A 21296-nucleotide genomic window follows, 5' to 3' on the forward strand; every position below is an offset into this window, starting at 1 on the left:
AGAAAGAGAGGGAGTGAAACATCAATGTGGGTTGCCTCTCACATGCCCTCTCTTGGGGACCTGGCCTGCAACCCAGGCATGTGCCCTGACTGGGAATCAAACCAGTGACACTTTGGTTCCCAGGCCAGTGCTTAATCCACTGAGCCACACCAGCCAGAGTTATAGTTGATCTTACTAACATCATAACCTACAATTATGTCATCTACTTTTTATGTTAGTTGTTATTGGCCTTTGCCCACACCCAATGCAATGAGGTTACCAACCTTTCTGCCTTCTGTTTTATGCACATAGTACTTCCAGAAAATAGCCTAGTGCCTTGTACTGAGTAAATATAGAATATATTTTATTAAATGACTAATATGTAATTTTAGAAGCTTCTTTTCACTTCCTAATTATTTTTCCTACTCATAAAATTATTCATTAGAGCAATTTTATTGCTACATAAAAATTATACCAAAATAGCTTAATCCATGCTCATATTGTCAGAGAATTAAATAGTTTCATTTTTAAATATTATTCTAAATATTCCTGATATGAAAATTGTGGTTTATAATGAATTTTTCATATTTTCTTAGGTCTTCAGATATTTTTCTGTAAGTATAATTACTAAGTCGAAATACTTGAAACCACTTTTAAGCTGTTCATGTGTATTGTAAAATTGCATTTCAGAAGTAATACAACTTCCATAGCGGTGTGTTTGTTCCAGATATAGTAGTATCTGTTCCGTCACTTTCCCATCAGCATCTTCAGCTTTGCTGTGTGAATCTCAGATTGTGTGTAGCGATGAAGTTTCCTCTGCTTATGGGGGTGGGGGTTTAGAAATGCTAATGAGGAAAGTGTTTCCTGAGATTTGAAAACAGAGAAAACCACACATTTATATTTCACACATTTAACAAACACTTATTTTTACAGCATTCACCGTTTCAGGCATTGTTGGAGAAGTGTTTTATTTTAAGAATGAAACAATAAAGGGATGGATCATATACAAAATAATAGCACTTAATATTTGTTGAAAATTTACTGTGTTGTAAGCGCTTTTCATTCATTTTCTAATTTGAAACACCACGTATTTAAAATGTTGGGGTAAGGGGCACTTCTTTTCTACTTCTAACATTTCCTTTCTTGTGGAGGGGCATCTCTTTTGTGATTCTCCTCTCTATGTCTCTTTTACTCTCTTGCCGCCAGGGCAGATGGAGTTACCTCTCTGCTTGGTGAAGCTGGACATGCTTGGGTTGGATGGCTCTTTATGGGGAGTGAGGTCCTAGCACACAGCATGCATTCATTGCTGTACTCTTTATAAGGTCAGGCTTACATGATGGATAAATCTGTCTAATCCTGCAGTGTCACGTCAGAAGGTCCATCCACTTGCTCATAGACAGAAATCACAATCATGAAGAAAAATCTTAAAAATAATATGGGAGATGTTTTAGTCTCCATATGCTGACTTTTTTATTTCTCCACTGATTAAGAGTTCACGTAAGAAAATGTGTTACTTACTGAGTGGTCCTCATACCACTAATAATAAGTTCTAATTTTAACCTTGTTTGATAGTTTAAAAATCTAGCTTATCATGGTTCATTGCTTGTGAGACCAGGTAATTAATGAAACCAAAGTTTGCAGCCATCTTCTTCCTAATCAGAAAGCCCATGCTTGTAACCAGTTCACATACCATTTCTCATGAAAGAATGTAGTTAAAGAGCAAGTTAGATGCACAGACTGGGCAGGTAGATGGAATGAACAGTGACTATCTTAGTGACCTGCAATCATGGCTGTTTTCAGGCTTTTGGGAATAAAAATCTTGTTCAGCTTAGGAATGTTGAAGTATACTTTAATGACCTACAAATTATTTACATAAAGCCCCAACTGCATACCTAACGAGAAATACATCTTTTTAATTATTAACCACTGATTCAGTTTCTATGATATAGGTCAGATAAGTTGTAAGTACAGCCATGTCCCAACTCTCATAACTTCTTAGGTGCTTGCTTAGATTTGATCAGAGGCCGTTGTGTTTGTGTGTGTGTGTGTGTGTGTTAGTAGAAAGGAAGTTATCTTGGGAATGTCGAATTGTCAGGACATTGGAAAAGAATTTCCTCAATGCTTAGTGTGAAAACACTTACTTTTCACAGGACTATTTACTGTGATGTACTATGTCAAATAGCTGTATCATATCTACTCGTCTATTTAATTATGCGTGTATAGCTATAGAAGAGAGGACCTCCCAGTTCAAAAATTCTGTAAGCCTTGGATGATCTTAGGCTTATGTTGAACACAATTTTATTTCTAGTTTTAAAAATGTCTCTTTTTACCCAGGTACACCTTGATTTGCCACAGGAGGCAATCTTTGGAAGATACATTTTTAATCAGAAAGCCCCAGTATATTTATTTTTAATATTTTGTTTAATAAAACATTGAGTTTAGTATCTATAATTTGAGGTTTCATCATTTCAAATTTTTATTTTAATTACTATCTAGTTACTATTCTTCCTACTCTGAATTCATTAATCTTCTCTTAACTCCTTCATTACAAGTTAGATGGTTTAAAAACAGGCCAAAGTTTCCAAATCGATGTTTGGTTTTATTTTAAGGTAGGCATTACATTTGGCATGTTTCTGACAAACTCTGTTATATAAATATTAAATATGGATGGGGAATACATCTGTTATTAGAACCAATTTTCTACCTTCTGCTGAAGAGTTTTGTTTGGAAAGCATTTATATGCACTGCCCATCCCATAATGTGAAAAAAATGTGAAATCATTTTCACAGCTCAGTACAACTTCACGAAGCAACTTGCTGTAGTGGAAAATATGTGGGCTTTGTATTCGGGGACAGCTAGGTTTGAATCCATACTTCTTAGACGTGTGATCTTGGGAAAGTTGCCTAACTTTGTTAATCTGCACATTCATCAGTCTTGAGAGTAGTGATGATTATGCCTGCTATGTGCAGCTGTTGAAAGGACTTTTAGACACTCTACATCAAATGTTTGGCATTTACTTATTGCTTAATAAATTAAAGCAGTTTTTATTCATGAATTTTTATTTGGATAGAATGATGAAATAACATAAACATATCTTTTAAAGGCCTTGAGATGTCATATGCTCAGTACCTTTAGGTGGGTGTATGTCTGAGGCAAGAAGTGACAGAGGAGCTCATTAACACCTCCACTCTCTTTCTTCATTAATCTGAAGGCCTTTGCTGGTTTTACTGATATTTGGGGTGTTAAAGCTTCTCTGTGAAAGAAATGATGTTTGCATCACTTAGATAAACGCCGTGGGGTTTCTTAAGCTAATTCATTCTTCCTCTTTTGTGTTTTCTCTTTACTAACAATATTAGATACTTTTCTACTTGACAATGATTTATGCATCTCAATTTTTCAGATTTCTTGCTCTAGGTGATTGTATATCCCAAGGCACTTGTACATAATTTACTTCTATCTTGTCAAATACATGCAGACAAAAAGTATATACTTGCAAATGGAGATAAGCTAAGGCCAAAGAAAGAACTGAACTTTTTTTCCTTGTAGACACATTGAAGTGCCACAATTTTATGTTCTCCAACAAGTAATTATAGAGAAAGTAAATGACCCTTCTATGAAGTGTTTGAAACCTCTCTTGGTGTAAGAAGTTGCAGTTGATTTGCAATAGCCTGGATATCATGCTTTCTTTAAAATATTTTTAGTATCTAGACTTGTTAGCATCAAAGATGTGATATGACATGTGTAGTTTAACACATTCTTTTAATTTCTGCATCGGTAAATAATTCACTTTAATAAGGTCAATAAATAATACAATTGTTTGACATTCAATTATCCACTGAAATAATTTAAATTTGTTCCTCATTTCTTACCTGTTTTTTAAATTGTCATCATAGATTCTCCTTCTTCATTCCTAAATGTAATTCATGTAATTCAGTGTCACAAATGTCAAAATACACTTGATTTCTGAAGTCCTTCCATTACAAAATACTCTAAATTATTCATTTTTAAAAACAATAGAAGATCTGATTGTGTACAAATGTAAAAACTCTATATTTTATTTTATGGACTTATTTTTAGATGTAGTGAATTTGATTTATTATAAATTTTTTAGAAAATTTTTATTAAATATTAAATTGATATGTAAAAGTTTATAAAATATGTACAAGGCACAGAGAATAGATATAGATTAAGAAACAAAATATAACTGTTAGCCTTAAAGTCTTCTTCACATACCTCTCAATTTCCTCTATTCAATAGCACGAACCTACAGCAAACTTTTTATTAACTTCTATTTTATTATTTTAACATGAATTTTTAATTTACCTAATATATTTTGCTTGGATTTTTTTTGAACTTTACATTAAAGGAGTCATACTATACATATTGATTTACAATTATTTTTTCTTTCCTCAATAATATTTTTCTAGAAATACCCATGTTTTTACACATAGTTTACTCTATCACCTTGTGCAAGGGTAACTTCTAGCAGAGAGTGGCCATTAATTTTGACTGTTACGGTAAGTTCCACTATATTAATATATAGTACCACAGCTTATTTACCCATTTGCCTGTGAGGGTCATTGGAACTGTTTTCCATTTTTGGTTTGATTTGTTTTGTTTTTGCTATTATAACCAATGCTGTTATGTATGAATATTCCCCTACTGACATGACTTATACAGGACTCTACATTCCATATCTGTCTCTTACTTACTGTGCTAACCTCTCTCTTCCTTGTTTCCCCATCTGTATAATAAAAAAAATAGTACTTAATTCACAGGACTGCTATGGGGATTAACTGGTATATATGATCATCAATACTAATATATATAGTGTTTAATAGTTCATTAAATGCTGTATTGGTATTGATGATCCTGGTGATGTTTTCTGGATCATATGTACAAGAGGATATATATTTCAGAGTGGAGTTTTGGGGTTTTAATATATAAGGTACCTGAAACTCTACAATGACCAATTGTGAGTAGTCATTATTATCTACTCTTGCTTCTACCCCTGGAGATGTCATTTTAGCTGGGGACATGACTGTCTACCTGAAGGCTGATTCATAAACTCTGTGCAACTATGTCAGAGCTTTGTTCTTGACTGTGGAGTGTCATAGGAAATAGTGGATACCCTCCTTCTTCTTGTCCTTAAAAAGGTTGATATATGTTCTTTTTGTACCTTCCTCCTTTCTGTATTTGAGAAATGATTCAAATGAGAGCCTTGGAGCTGATGATGAAAGCCACACACTGAAGGTGTCAGAGCTACTTTACCAGTTGGGCACTCACATCTTGAAGAAACCTACTTTTCTCTTATATCAGGCACTAATTTGGGGGTCTCATTGTTCAGCAGCTAAGCCTGCACCCCAACCAATCCATATGAAGTTGAGAGAAGGAGAAAGCAATCAAGCCTTGTTTTCAGATGTTTACACAGGATTTGCTGGCATGGTGAGGCACAGCAGCACAGCCCCATTTAGTGTGGCTGTGTGGATGGTGGAGAAGGAAGTCCTTCGAGGTCAGCAGGCAGTCTGCTAGTAAAGCTGTATGTACACTTTGCTTACAAGGAAAGATGATCAGAGTTCAAACTCAGCCAGTTAGTGACCATTACTTGGTCAAATTTTTTCAAACTTAAAAGGAAAAATATGGGAGACTTGGAAAAGGGGTTGGGAGTTTAGAAGTATGTGCATGGATCTCTTGGAATGCACTCACATTGTGACAACAGTTGTTACCCACAAACTGCTCACCAAAGGGCATTCATTGCAGAAGCTATCAGTGATTCAGTGGACAAGGTGACTCATTAAGCAAATACCAAGCAACATGCCCTATCACCCTAGTCCTTGCTCAATGGTCTCTTAAACAAAGAGGCTATAGCATCAGGGTGGAGGTGATGCCTGGATTTAGTAATGTGGGTTTTTCCTGGCTGAGGCTAGCTATTGCTATTGCAGAGAATTCCCAGATTAGCAGAGATGAAACTGAGCCCCAATTATAGCCTCATATCCTGGGAGGACCATCCCGTTACTTGGTGGAAGATTGATTTCATTGTACTCCTTCCACAGTGGAGGAGGCAGTCAGTGATTTTTCCTACCTGGAATGGACACTTCTAGTGATTGTGAACTTGCTTTCTCTGCCCGCCCCGCCCCTGCCAGAATCACTATCGCCAAACGTTCTGAATTCCATATTTACTAAAACAGATCCTCTCACCACAGAATTTATCTCACAGTGGAATCAATGAGGCAATGGGATATAGTGTTGTCATTATGGGCCCTGCCACGCACAAGCTGCCGAAATGGACAAAAGTGGGAGACCCGATGCCTCAGGGACAATGCCAGCTAGGAAAGGTCACATTTTTTTTTTTTTATAAATGCATGTTGTTCTTTTTCAAATACTTTGGATTTTATCTAATTATTTTTTATCATCGTTTGAGAAATTTATTTTTTCTTTCATGTTTCATGAGCTGCATTACTACTATTGGTTTTCCTAAAGTGAAACCAACATTTTTCCTGTATGAACCCATGTGCCTTATACATTACTTCATCGTTCCATGTATTTGTTATATTACCTTTATTATACATTAATGGTTTCAATTTTCTAATTATTTCTTTTTAAATGAAGAGGTTTTGAGGGGAATTGGTATAATTTCTAAATGCTTCAGGCCTAAAAGAAATCAAAATGGAAAGATAATTTTAATGGATATAAAGGAGGTCAGAATAGAAATCTTGGTGAACAGCTGGACAGAGGTGATAAAATGAATACTTAGTCTAGGGTGATTTGGATAATTGAGTAAATGTCATTTTCAGCAACAAGTTCAAGAAGAGTGAGTTTTGGTGGAAAGATAATGAATATTATTATGTACATCATGAATACTATTATTTCATTGTACTCTTTCCACAGTGGAGGAGGCAGTGACTTATCCTACCTGGAATAGACACAATACTATTTAGTGTACCTTTGGGATATTCAAATAGAGGATCCCAATAAGCAATGATTAAACTGGTTTGGTATTTTGGCTGATATATAGATTTGGGAACCAGTAGAAATAAAAACTCTGATGAGGAGTAAGTTACTAAGAGAGAATATAACATTGAAAAATAAAATTACATAGAACTCACAAATTTAAAACAGAAGGAAACTGAGATAACTAGGTATTTTGCCACATACAGTGAAACGGGTAGGTTTATTCTTATGTACTTTTTGCTTTGTTTTAAAATGATAGAGAATTTATATTTTTATGTTTTGAAGGGACAGACTTGGGAGAGAGAAAATTTGAAAACAGAGCAAGGGTATAATTTAGAAAGCAAATCTGAGGAGAATAGAGTACAAGAGATCTAGAAAGTATTATAGGAAACAGGCTGAAAGAGGACAGAAAAGTTGAAGGAGGAAGCGATGCTATAAATAAAGCTGGTTGAGGGATGAGTGAGAATTTGATATGTCCAATTTTATTTTTGAGGTAAAAATGTGGAGTCATTTACTGAGAACAAAATGTTTTAATGACAGATATACCAGAAACCTTTGGATTAAAAATTTCTGCATAATTATGTGTTTTTCAGCACCTCATCAGCTAAAGTGCAGAGTCGTACCATAGATCTCCCATTTTCTTAACATATTCTGCTTCTTAAATAAGTAGCGTAAAGAATAAACAATTTATCAACATGATAAATTGACCGTAGTTGCTCTCTGAGAGCAAAAGGGAAGAAATCATACCAGTATCAGGGAAAATCACAATTTGAAATTTTGAATAAAGCTCATCTTGTGGTTTGAGTTCTTTGTAACTTGAAAACTACAGTCACAAGAACTGAAAAGGGTTGAATAAACAAAATTTCCTACACATTCATTTTAATTTCAATGAGAATCGTGTGAGGAGTTGATGGGGTGGAAAGAAGGTGTGCTGGACAAATGCTGCCGATCTTGAACAAAGGATGTCGATACACATGAAGGTCATCACAGTTGTCTGGGTGATTGAGTTAATATCAGTAAATGCTAATATTCAGCTACTGCACTAAGGTCATAATAGTTTTGAAGTATATTTGCTCCCAAACAATTTTCACCCAGAAACTATTTTTTAATTAAATGAAAATCAAAGAATTTTTTCAGAGATAGATGATAGCATGGTAATTGGTGCTAAAGAAGGCAGCGCATCTTCAATTGTTTAAAACAACTGCAATTTTCAAAATTCTACTACTTCAAAAATGAATTGTATTATGTAATTTTAGATGAAGAAATATATATGTATATATTAATACAGACAATTTACAACAATTCATTCATATAGGCCAGAGAGGATTATAATTTCAAATTTAAAAACTTCTGACTTTGGAGGGATATCAGATTATCTTTGTTTATCCTGAAATGCCTAAATAACTAAAGTTAATAATTAGCCTATACAGGGTAAAATATCAAAAATTTGTTAGAGAGAGAGAATGAAAATTGATAGGAGTATTGGAGAAACTTGAAAATAAGGGAGCAAGAAATGGAAAAAAAAGTATGATAAAAAAGACTAAATTGCAAGTGAATCTAGCATAATGGAAGAAATATTTGGCTTGGGGTTAGAAAGGTTGAATTGACATCTTACTTTTGGCTCACTGTGTCCTTACTTTCACCCTTTTGGACTTTCATTTGATCATTTGTATATTAAAGGAAATAATATTTGTCCCATTTTCCTCAAAGGACGGGTGCTAGGATCATAGATCAGCAATGAATGGTTGGTAAACTTGTCTCATCCCTCTGTGTGGTCTGTAGGGCTTTCCTAGAATTTTCAGTCAAATCAAGCAACTTGCTTCATCTGCACATCTATAGGCTATAAAGCACCCCTGCCCTGTACAGTAAAAGTAATCAAAGCAATTTGAGTAGGTGTCTTCCAATAGTTCTAATTGTGTATAGAAACAATCTCTCTTCAATCAGAGAAAACAACCCTGTTATCCCACGGCTATTTTATAGTTGGATGCTTCCTGGGAGTAGGTTTATATTTATTAAGGTGCGTGTCTATTTTCATTTCCACATGGCAATTGTTTGGGTTTTCATTTTCTCTGTATGTCTAGCTGTGAGCACTACTTCATATTCATTTGGTTTTGTTATATCTGTTGATGAGGCATCTCAAAATCTATCCTAAAATCTATCAAGAAATCCAAAAATAATCCTAAAATCTATCTTCTGAACCTCTTGCTATAGATAAGTTACCAGTTGCCTTTATTTTGTGGAATGCAATAAGGCAAACACTGAACTAGACATGCTTTTTAGAGGAAAGCATGACTCCGATAGCAAGAAGTCGAACAGAAATATTAATCCTTACATAAATTTTAGCTTACTACAAATATAATTAACAGTGCAGTGTATAATTTGGGAAAGTACTTGGGGTATCCTGATCATCTATTGCTAAATATTGTATGGATTTTTATTATATATTTTGATTATATTAAATCAAAAATCAAAGAGGGGAAAATTCACAGTTGACATTTTTATTGCAATTTTTGTTCCTAGTCAGTGTGTGTGTGTGTATGTGTCTATATGCACATATATATGTATACACACATATATATGCTTATATGTGTGTTTTATATATACATATATATGCTATCGTTGATCATATTATTTCTAAATCAATTGTGCATACAATATTTGAATGTTCTTTGAACTTACCACTATACTTGATAGTAATTTCAAGAATCAGTTCATGGAACATTTTTTGTTTAAAGAATATTTACCTGATTATACTGAAAAAAAATCTGTTTTCAGTAGGAATTTACACTTTGCCATCAGCCTTCAGCAGTATCAGCAGTCCTGTCAGCTCCTTGCTTGTTCCGAGCGTCTCTGCATGGCCAAGCTGCTAGGTAGGTCATTTGTCACAGAACATAAAGGAAACAACTCACTAGTTTTGAAGTGGGAATTCAAACGTACCAGCCTGTCAGTAATTCTTGCTGTAGCTCCATCTTTGCATAATCAGGGAGATTAGCTGCCAGCAGTCTGCTCATGTGCAAAAGTACAGCCACATCTCGGAGTTAGTTTTCCATGTACACCCATGAATTTTTTATGAGGGGTATATGCTCTGATCAGCAAAACACATTCAAAGAAAAAAATTAAGTATTTCTTTTCAAAAGTGAGCAGCACGTTTTAGTTTTAAATTAAAACAGTAATAGCAAGAGACTCTTCATTTTGAAGGACATCTTTTCAGTGAAGACTCTTGTTGCAGTTCAAAGCTGTTTGGGATTTTAAAAGAGCTGGTACTGGCAGATCTCAGTGCAGAAGTACTACTGAGTCCATTTGACCTTCTCGACAACCAAACTCGAAAAGTACATAAAAGTAGGAATTTACTGCTTTTAACACTTGATGCTACAGTTGAATTCATTTGATATAAACAAGCTTCTTTTTCAAAATGATTTCAATATGTATAAAACCAGTTAAATATGCCTACTTTGAGACAGAATTTTTTTCTGTCAAAATTTTTTACAGGAATATATATAGCAAAACTAAGGAATGTCCTTGGAGATATCTGAAAAAAAAATTAACAGCATGATACCAGCAGGTTCTTAAAAATAATATACAACCTATGATTACTTTTTTAATCTCAGTGCCAAATGCCATACATAACCTCTCAGCTGTAATGCAATTCATAAAACTTAATCAATCAATCAAATGAAAACTAGATTCAACACACAAAACTGATTGGGATTGCTTATAATAAAAGCATCAGGATTTTAGCAAGTGCATTTTTGAAATGCACTTTTATTGAAATTACTTAGAGACTTACTTTTAAGAAAAAAGAATCCCAGAAACTCAAATTTTCTGATGTATTTTTAAGTCAAGATTAAAATGTTTCTGAAATGCAACAAAAATTATTTTAAAGTAAAAATGAAGAAAATGAGAGCTACCACTTTTTATTTTTATTGTCTTTTTTTTGTTTTATTGTTTATGCTGTTATAGTTCCAATTATTTTCCCCTTTGCCTGCCCCCCCCTTCCAAAGTCAATCCCCACCGTGTTGTCCATGTCCATGGGCTCTTCATACATGTTCCTTGACTAATCCCTTCACCTTCTTTTTAACAGTTCTTATCCCCCTCCTCCCCTCTTACTGCTGTTAGTCTGTTCCATGATTCCCTGCCCTTGGTTTTGTTTTACTCATTAGTTTTTGTTCATTAGATTCCTCTTATGAGTGAGATCATATGGTATTTGTCTTTCATTGAATGGCTTATTTCACTTAGTATGATAGTCCCTAGTTCCATCCACGCTGTCTCAAAAAGTAGGAATTCCTTCTCTTTTTCTGCTGCATAGTATTCCACTGTATAAATATATCAGATTTTTAATCCACTCATCTACTGATGGGCAATTAGGCTGTTTCCAGCTCTTGGCTATTGTAAATAGTGCTGCAATGAACATAGGGGTGCATATGTTCTTTCAAATTGGTGTTTTGGGATTCTTAGGATATATTCCCAGCAATGGAATAACTGGGTCAAAAGTAGTTCCATTTTAAATTTTTTTCAGTGACTGTACCAGTCTTCATTCCCACCAACAGTGCACTAGGCTTCCCTTTCCTCCACATCCTCGCCAGCATTTGTTGTTTGTTAATATATTAATGATTTTTATTTTTCATTTCTCCTCAAATAAACATCACTACTTTGAAAGGCTTTTTTGTTTGTTTTTATTTTGCTTTATGACTCCTGGTCTTAAAGACTATGCAGACAAGTGAAGTCAAAATTGCTTTGTGTTTACATTATAATGGCTCCATCCCTATCTTCTCATACAGGTGGGAACTTTGCAACACCCAACAAAGAATTAGCATTACAGGTACATTCCCAAGGGAAGAGCTTGCATGAGTAAAGTTGTCTGCCATTTGCTATATCTATGTGGAAACCCAGTTTCCTTCTCTCCTGCTCTGACTTGCCTTGTTACTATCCTATTCTTACAAACTGATTACTGAAACCCTCCCTTTGCCATTGTCAACAGTGGTCCCAACGTGAACAAGTCTTTGCCACAGGTTCTATCTTTGGCTGCTCCACAGGTTCCATGAGCCAGAGATGTACCGGATATTGTGCTGGGTTGGAAGAATAGTCCTCCTATTTGGTACCTGCTTGTCCCCAGGGTTTCACAAAGGCTTTTTATTAAAAATGAGCTCCATTAGTTTCTGGGAAAACTCTTAGCTCAGAATCTGATGATGCCTTATGAAAAAGAAAATAAATAGTTAGATGTTGGCACTGACCCTCTATCTATATGAGGAATAAATCCAGAACATGGAAATCATACCTACTTCTAAATACAGGCTGAGTAGAATATAAATTTTTAACCACCCATTGCATCACCTTCTTACCTTCTTCAGTGGCCCCTGATGGCAATAAGTGTATATGCATAGTGATATATGCAAGCAGATAGTATAAAAAGAGGGCACTTATATACCCCATATGTCACACCAGTGTAGCTAGAGAAAATAACATTTTTATATATAATATATATTGTATATTATATATAATGTTATTTTCACTTAACATATAATATATTTATATATTTGTTTATAATAGAATATAACATATTATATATATATATATACATATATATATATATATATATATATATATAAACATTTTTGCAGACTTAAGTGAAAAAATTAATAGCCTAATAAGGCAGGTGACTCTTTTCCAGGAACAGTAGTCCTTGACCAAGCCTATGATTAATGTATTGTATAAAGAACTGCGTTACCATATTACATTGCTATGTAGAAATGAATAATTGCCTATAATAACTTCTCCTTACCTTGTTTATTAGACTAAGGCATCAAGGATTTCTCATGACTATCTCATTAGAAGTGAGAATGATTTCTACGGAGGCCACAGACACCATTTCTTCTAACATTCTATCTTACTACAGATCTAGTTGCCAACCTCTATAATTGCAGGTTTGTTGAGTCAATGATAATAGTTTATCATATCTGAAATGTCTCTTTGGAAGAGGGCTCAGAAAATAACGCCTGAGATGGAAAGGCAAATAAGTCAGCTGAGGAAGTAGTGAGACACCAAACTAAAACACGGCTGTGGGAAACAAGAATGTGGGGCTCAGGATCAGAAGAAAGAAAGACAAGAGCTGGAGGAAGCGGAGAGCATTCCTTGTCATCCAGCGCTGTATTTAAAACTCCAAAGAGCAGACTGCCTCAGGGGGAACCAGGCCAGGTGTCCTTGCCTCCACTAGCGGAAAGTATTGATATGTTGCATCATTTTCCTAAGGTGGGCAGGGGATTCCCATAAGTATTCTTTCATTTTGTATACTTAACTAAGTTGTTGAAAACTAAATCCAGTATTTCCTCAAAGACATCTGAAGAGTCGGTGCAGCAGGTCATAGGAATGTCGGCTGAAGTTGAGGTGCCTTGTAAGCATTGTATATTAAAACAAATGTAAACTTTCTGATTTTTCTGAGGTTTATGTGGATGTTAAAGAACCACAGGGTTGTTTATCTATTCAAAGTCATAGTTGTGGCCTTGTAAATCCTAACACTGTGTCTTTCAAATATACACAAAACTGCAGGCATCGTCTACTATCACCTTGATTTGTACTCTTCGACCTTTGCTTTGTTCCTTGCTTCGATTCAGAGTATTTTTTCACTCTTTTTCTTTGCTTCTTGCTTTTGACTGTTCTTTGAATCAGACTGTAAAATCTGAGCCCAAAGGTGGACTATACTACATGAGATTTAAATTTTACAATTTGGCTGGTATACAAGGTTTGTCTAGAAAGTATCTAGCCATGTAATATGAAAAATAGAGACATTTGTTGAAGAAGATACAAGATATAAAACACATTGTACATAACACAATGACCCCTCAGTCCCCTTCAAAGTAGGCATGTTGGGACCTCACACAGTTCTCCCAATTGTCATCAGCTGCCCTGTTATATTTTCCTGAATCTCACCAATGGTCTGAAATCTCTTCCCTTTCAAAGGTGATTTAGTTTTGGGAAAAGCCAGAAGTCACAGGGCATCAAATCTGGGCTATAAGTGGGGCTGACTCACCTGGGTGATTTGATGTTTCACCAAAACACTCTGCATGAGATGTGATGCATGAATGGGTGCATTGTAATGAGGAAGCTGCCAATCACCAGTTGCCTGTAGTTGCATCCTTCTGAATCATCCAAATAGTTTCCTTGGAGGAATTCAAGCTTAATGCAAAGTTTGATGCAGACCCATTGCCCTACTCACTCAACCATTTTGAATGTGATGGCCACACAGTACACATGCTCACTCAGTAGCATCTACCACCCCCACTGACTAGTACAGTGAAGTTTCATTGTTCATGCATACCCATTCCAGTCCACTCTCCTTGACTGCCAGGTTACATCAATGTCACACAACCATTCTTGTTATATTAATAATTACTGGACAGAGCTCATACTATGAAAGAAGTTGCCCAACATTCTTATGGGAGATTATCATAGTATAATGAATTAATCATGTAAGGCTTAGTTATCCAATCCCAAACTCTGTTCATAGGATGATCATGGGAACCTTTTCTCATTGAAGATATGAGAATTATATTTATGAAGGGAGCTCTAGCTTTTTTGAAAAGCTCTGGGATGCATATTCTTTTAAGCTGTTGGTGAAGGATTGGTGCCATTGAACTAGGCTTTCTGAATTCCATGAAGATGTAGGAATCTTGGAGTATCGAGGCCAAGTGATGGCTCTAAATAAGAAGATGAGGTGGAAGAGATTATCATAATGGGCTGAAGTGCCAAAGTTGCAGTCAGATGGAAAAACTTACTGGTAAAAATTTTGGTATTATCTGGTTGATCACAGTGTCCCTAGAACTGAAACAGGTGAGTAATCTACTAAACAGAGCCTGACTTGATTTGTGTCCGTGGAGAACTCTGATTCAGTTGAATAGAGGTCTGAGTTGAATCACTGCAATAGAGAGTCATTGCTCCTCACCTAAGTTAAGCTATTTCTTGTATCCAGGATCCCATGATTGAAAAGGACAGGCCCTGATTTTATACTATAAAATTATCCTTTAACTTTTCCTAAAAGGACATGTGAGTATTAGGAGGGTAACTGTCCACTGGGGGAAATTAATGAAACTTTTTTCATATCACTGCACATTAACTCTGAACTGACAGTAACTGCTAAATATCCAAAAGGATTCTGTGACCCATCATTCAAAGTAGAATAACAGGAGGTCGGGTAATCCATGAAACCTGGGCTTAGGTCCTTTTCACAGTGGGACCCCAAGGACACCTCATAATATTTCCTCAGAGTTAGAATAAATATGCTTAGTAATTAGCAAACCCTCACATTGGTTCCCTGCCCCGTGAACTGAAAGCTATTATGGTCAGAAGGGCAAAATGGACATCAAAAGAAATACCTCTGTTTCCTAAAATAGTAAACCAATAACAACACCATATCCTGGAGAAATTTAAGTGATTAGTCAAGAACTTGAAAAACACAAGGACAGTAACTATAAACACACTCCCGTTTAATTCACCTGTTAGACCTGTGCATGAGGCAGATAGATCTTATAGAATGATAGAAGATCAGCACAATTGCGTGGTCACTACAGCTGCTGTTTCAAGGATGGCTGTGTTGCTGGTACAAATCTATGCATTTTTTTGCACAGGATATTCAGATCCTGTTTTAGTGAATTATTTTAATCTACACATTTTAGTAAAGACAATCAGAGGCTGTTTTCAGCGGAGTAGGACAACAGCATACTTCAGTACACTTTAACTCTTCTACCTCTGGGTATATCTACTCTCCAGCCCTGTCGTATTGAGTCTGTAGAGAACTTAATAGCTTATATATTTCATGAGATTATCATGCCATTCATTCTATTGATGAAATTCATGTATTGTCAAGAACTCTTCAGTCTGAGATTTTATCCTCTTTAATTGTGACCATTTCATGGATACTAGAAGACATGCAATTCTTAGACTAGAGATAAAGAACTTTATTGCTCACAAAAAAATGCAATAGCCAAAGCTCCATCTTAGTTTATTTCAATTCCTCATTTTCCTTGAAATCCCATGGAGGTAACACAGAGCACATGGGCTGTATTACAAGAGAAAAATTGTTGAAGCAAATAGGTGCAAGCCTGCTCTTTGTATGTAGTAAGATGCTACCTCATTTCTCAAGGTTGTTCACCATTATCATGCCAATTCATTCCATTGATGAAATTTGTGTATTCTCAAGAACTCTGAAGTCTGAGATTTTACCTATTTAAGACATACAAGTTAGTCTATAATAGATACAACTCCAAGAAATCATCTTAGAAGGCATTAATCAGGCCCATGCATTCGTGGCATACCCAGCAAGAATATGCAGGGACAATCAATGTCCAAGGTAGATTCCCTCTTCCAACACTGATTCAATCTGATGACCAGCAAGAAGCAGCAACTCTAGACAGTATGGTGGAACACATATGACAGAGGTAGCAAATGACTGCCCCCAAAATTCAGGGTCTACCACTCATATGAAATTCTCATGGATCCAGAGTTCTGGGATAGACCATTATGATTTTGTAGCAAAGCTAGATCATCCTCTATAGATGATTTTTATCCTGTAGAGAAACATCTTTGACTTACTACTGGGCTAAAGTAGAAAAGGAACACTTGATCATTGACTAACAAGTTACTGATTGACCTGATCTGCCTACCATAACTGTGAGGATTATCTGAAACCATAAATTTCAGAGGTATGCACAATAACACTTCATAATAAATGACCAGGCCTATATAAAATCATATTCAAATATGTCTTGAAGGCATAAAAAGGTATGAATATGTGGCCTGATGCCTGTGTCTCCTACTCCTGCTACATTGCCTCCTCCTTTTCAGTCTGCCCCTACAGCCTCATAGGGAGTTCCCCATGAAAATTTGGCTAAGGAAATAAAAATAAATAATCTGTTTTACAGATGATCCAATACAATAATGCTGGAACTACCTAGAAATAGATGAGTACCAAAATACAGTCCCACTCCAGGATGTTTTTGAAGGGTAGAGGTGAAATGAGATCATGTTATGTGTATGGATATTCATTTTGTCTGGAATGAGAGATGTTCACTTATGGATCTACATTGATTTATAGACAGTGAAGACTGGTTTTGTTAAATGACTGGAGACTTTCAAATAACAGGTCTGGAAAATTGATACCATAGAGTCTGGAGTAAAGGTATATAAGAAGATGTTTACAGATGGGCAGAGAAAATAAAGATATTGGTGTAACATATGAATGCTCACCAAAACATAACTTCAGATTAGGGGTATTTGCATAGTTTTGTGATAAGGTAACTATATTTATAAATGTTAGTCAGCTTCTGTTCTTACAAACCAGGTGACCATGTTGATTGATGTATTATTCATGGGATCAGCAATCTGTACTTATACTCCTAACATCTTATCTGGCAAAAGCCACTTATGAGTGACAAATCTCTGAAATAGCACCATTCCTTGAGGATCAATCTGCCACCTCATGGAAGGTTGATTACATTGGCAACACACACCCCCTGCCCCCATGAAAGGGACAGTGCTTTATTATCACTGGATTAACACTTATTTTGTTATGGATATTCATTCCCTGTCCACAATCTTTGGCAGAACTATATTCATACACTTATAGAATGCTTTAATTGTATTTCACACAGCACTGCGTTTGACCAAATTACTCATTTTATAGCAAATGAAACATAACAAATTGGATCACACTCATGGAATTCACTTGTCTTACCATGTTTCCTATCATCCCAAAGACGTTGGCCTGATAGAATAGTAAGATGACTTTTTAAAGACTTAGGTAAGGTACCACTTGTTTTGTAATAACTTGAGGAATTGGGTAATTTCTGCGAGATGTATTATATGCATTCAATCAGGGATTAACATGTGGTGCTGTTCCTTCCTAGTCAGTACTCACAGGTCTGGAAATCAAGGATAGAAATGGAAATAGTTTCTGTCTTTTGTGCCTCGGTAATCTGCTAACAAAAATTTTTGCTTCCAGTAATTGTGTATTTGGGCTCTTCTGACCTAGCCATCTGAGTTCACAAGGGAGGAATTCTCCTGCTAGAAGTCACATCAATGGCTACGTTAATTTGAAGTTGAAGTTACCGTTGAGCTACTTTGGGTTCTCAGGTTAGTGAATCAATGGGCAAAGAAGGATGCCATTTTACTGGCTACAGTGAATAATTCTAACTATCCTGGAGAAGTTGGCTTACTACCACAGATAGGGTTAATGCTGAGCACGTATGCAATGGAGATAATTGCTTGGAGGGTTACGCAGTACTTCTTTGACAAGTGACAAAAGGCAATGGAAAACCACAACCACATTCAGGCAGGACTGCCAGTGGACCAGGGCATTCAGGAAAGAAAGTTGGATCGTCTTAATAGGCAAGAAGTTATGATCAGCAAAGTGCTTGCTGAGGGCAAAGGCTGTGTGGAATGGGCAGTCTTTGAACATAGTTATACATCACATTTATGAACAAATGGTCCATTGTAGGACTGAGGACTATGATAGTTATAAATATTTCTTCCCATTCTGATATAAATGTATTTGTAAATATATTGAGTAATTATATTTTCCCCTCTCTCAATCCTGTTATCTAACATAAAATGTATTAACCTCATATTGCATATTTAAGTATCAAAGATTCACTGTGATTCAGCTAGAAAATAACATTATCCAGTTAGATAAAGAAACTTTATTTTTTTTTCAAAAGAGAGTTGGTATGTTTTTGGTTACCTTGTATAATTTTTAGGAGGCTTTACTGTTACTTTGAGTGAAAAATTAAGTGTGATTAAAAGTTGTGAGTATGGAGGCCAACTTGACAAGAAGTAGACTTCGGTGGCTTTCTATAATGCAACTATAGCCCAGTTAGAATTTACCTACACTTTGCAGGTCCAGATTAGGTGTGGTCATAATAGAAATTTGGGTGAGATTTGTAAGGAAGAAGTAAACTAGAAGCCACTTTTGTGCACTGGTTTTGGTAAAGAATGCCTAACGCTGTGGCAGATCATACATGTTGTCTCTGTTCTGTGAACTTAGAAACTGGTATGAGATGGTATCCAGGCCCACTGCTCTACCAGATCCCAGGATAGTTCCTATTTCAACTTCTCTATACTATAGACCAAGTCTGTATTAAGTTCTATGGCGAGTGATGAACAATGCTAGCTTCTTCTATAGGTCATTCACATTATCAAGTTTGGATGTGATGAAAAACAGAGGAAGGTTTTATTTTGTTCTCAGGCATCTGGCCTGAGAACAGTGTTCCAGTGTATCTAGCTCTCCTCCAAGTTATATGCAATTCTCCTTCCATGCTGCAGGCTAGTCATGACCTATCATGACTTCGGGTCCAGCAATAAACATAAAGGCAACAGCCTTACATAGAATCATTAACCAGCTCTCATAATCATTTTCAATCTAATCCCCACAATCATCCCTTTGCCATATCTGTCACTGGGCTCTCTTTCTATTATCAAACGTTGATTCAGATAGGGACCTTATTTTTTTATGTTTACGTACCTAATACCTAACCTTATGCCCAGTATTAATAAATCTTTAATAAATCATGGATGACTGGTATTAATGATGGCAATTGATATCTCTCACTAAACTAATCCTTCTCAAAGACTTGATTTACATTCTGCTCTATTTTTTTTCTTTTTGGGGGCTGGGGGAATATCTAAGTGTTTATTAACTGGCAGTTACTGATGAAAGGTAAATTAATAATGGGGCTTTGCCGCATGGAACAGTTGCTGAACAGGAAACAGAGGAGGGAGACGTCCTGGGGACACTCTGTCAGTGGGGAAGAGCAGGTGGGAGATGCTCCTAATGGCACCCTGTGAGTGTGTGCGTGTATACGCAGAGAAAACCATCTGGAGACAAACCCCCAGAATTGCCCTCAGTAGTTGCTTCTGTAAGTGCCTGGATACACAGACAGAAATATGCATTGGATGTATGTGTTGCTCATCAACAAAACTCTAACATTACTGAATATTTGGCACATGGTAAGAAACATGCTTACCTTTTCACTGTTATGAAGTCTTTCTTTCACTCGCTGTACACCGGAAGGCCAGGAGGTCACGTTCTTGCCCATGCTCATGAAAGGCCACCAGGTTCTATCTCTTGTCATGGGCACTTGTCACATCCAGATGGTTGTTTTCCAGGGGTCACAGATCTCTTTATAGACAACTAGGATTTTTTTTGTCCTCTCAGCCTATAAGCCCAGATGTTATTTTTCCCTTTCCGGGGTCCAGCTGACTTCTCTATCTACTGACCAAAGGGACTTGCTTCTCAAGGGGCAGAGCCATTTGGGAGCCAACTCTGAGTCAGCTGTTACTGGTACTGGCTTCAAGTCATTTTCTCGCTTTGCTGGTCGTGGACATCACCATATTCACATTGTGGAGGGAGAAAGGCTCTGTGGTTTCTTCAGATTTGGAAGATACATTCAGGTGATTTCTCTGATGGACACTGGAAGCCTCCTAAGGATGTTCATCTTGATGCCCGGGGTTCCAGTCTTCATCAGAATTATGCCCATGGATTCTGTGGTCAGTCATTTAGGATGCAAGAGAGCTGGGAGACCTAGACCAGTCATGGTGTCCTGATTTCTTTTCAGATACACATAGGTGCTTTTCTCTGAGTTTCCCAGTGTTGTCCACTCTTCCTCAGAGAAGTATTGGCAAAAATCCTTGAGGTCTTTGCATTTCTCTTCTGATTTTTTAATATCTTCCCTGGGGCTCTTTGCAAAAAAAGCTACCTGTGCTCATGGTGGTGGGAATGGTCTGATTTCACAAGGACACAGCCTGAGTTTCTCCAGTCCCAAGGCCAAAGGTCCTCAGAAGTGAAGCTGTTGTGAAGGCTTGATCCGTGCCAAGATGAAACATGGCCAAGGACCTTCCACTGATCTGAACAGTTAGTGAACTTGGAAGTCAGGGTAGTGGAGTGCAAACTGAGGCAGCAGAGAGATATATGGCTCCAGGCTCCTGAGACTGGCCTGTCCTTTCAAAATGGGCCTTCACTTTCTTACTCATTTTTAGACTCTTGGTCAAAATTAACCTAATCCCTAAATAGACCTGTCATACCCACTGCTACCTCTAGAGGGAGGAATCTCAAAATAATCTACAACAATGGGGCAGGATGGGCAGGGGAGAGGTACAAAATATCTATGTAATAGAGTAATCAAAAGTCCCTCTAGAATTATGTGTTAAGTTTTTTTGGAAATCAAAAATGTGGTATAATGGAAGAAAATAGGCAAAGCAATAGAATTCAAAGATCAAAATAAAAGCAAAATTATGATAACTGTGAATACTATTTTTAAAGTAAAAAATATATGTATTACCCATCTGACATTTGTTCGCTCAATTACCAATTTTCAGGGTCT

The sequence above is a fragment of the Desmodus rotundus genome, chromosome 13 (assembly GCF_022682495.2).
Source record: "Desmodus rotundus isolate HL8 chromosome 13, HLdesRot8A.1, whole genome shotgun sequence".
NCBI classification, from domain to species: Eukaryota; Metazoa; Chordata; class Mammalia; order Chiroptera; family Phyllostomidae; genus Desmodus; species Desmodus rotundus.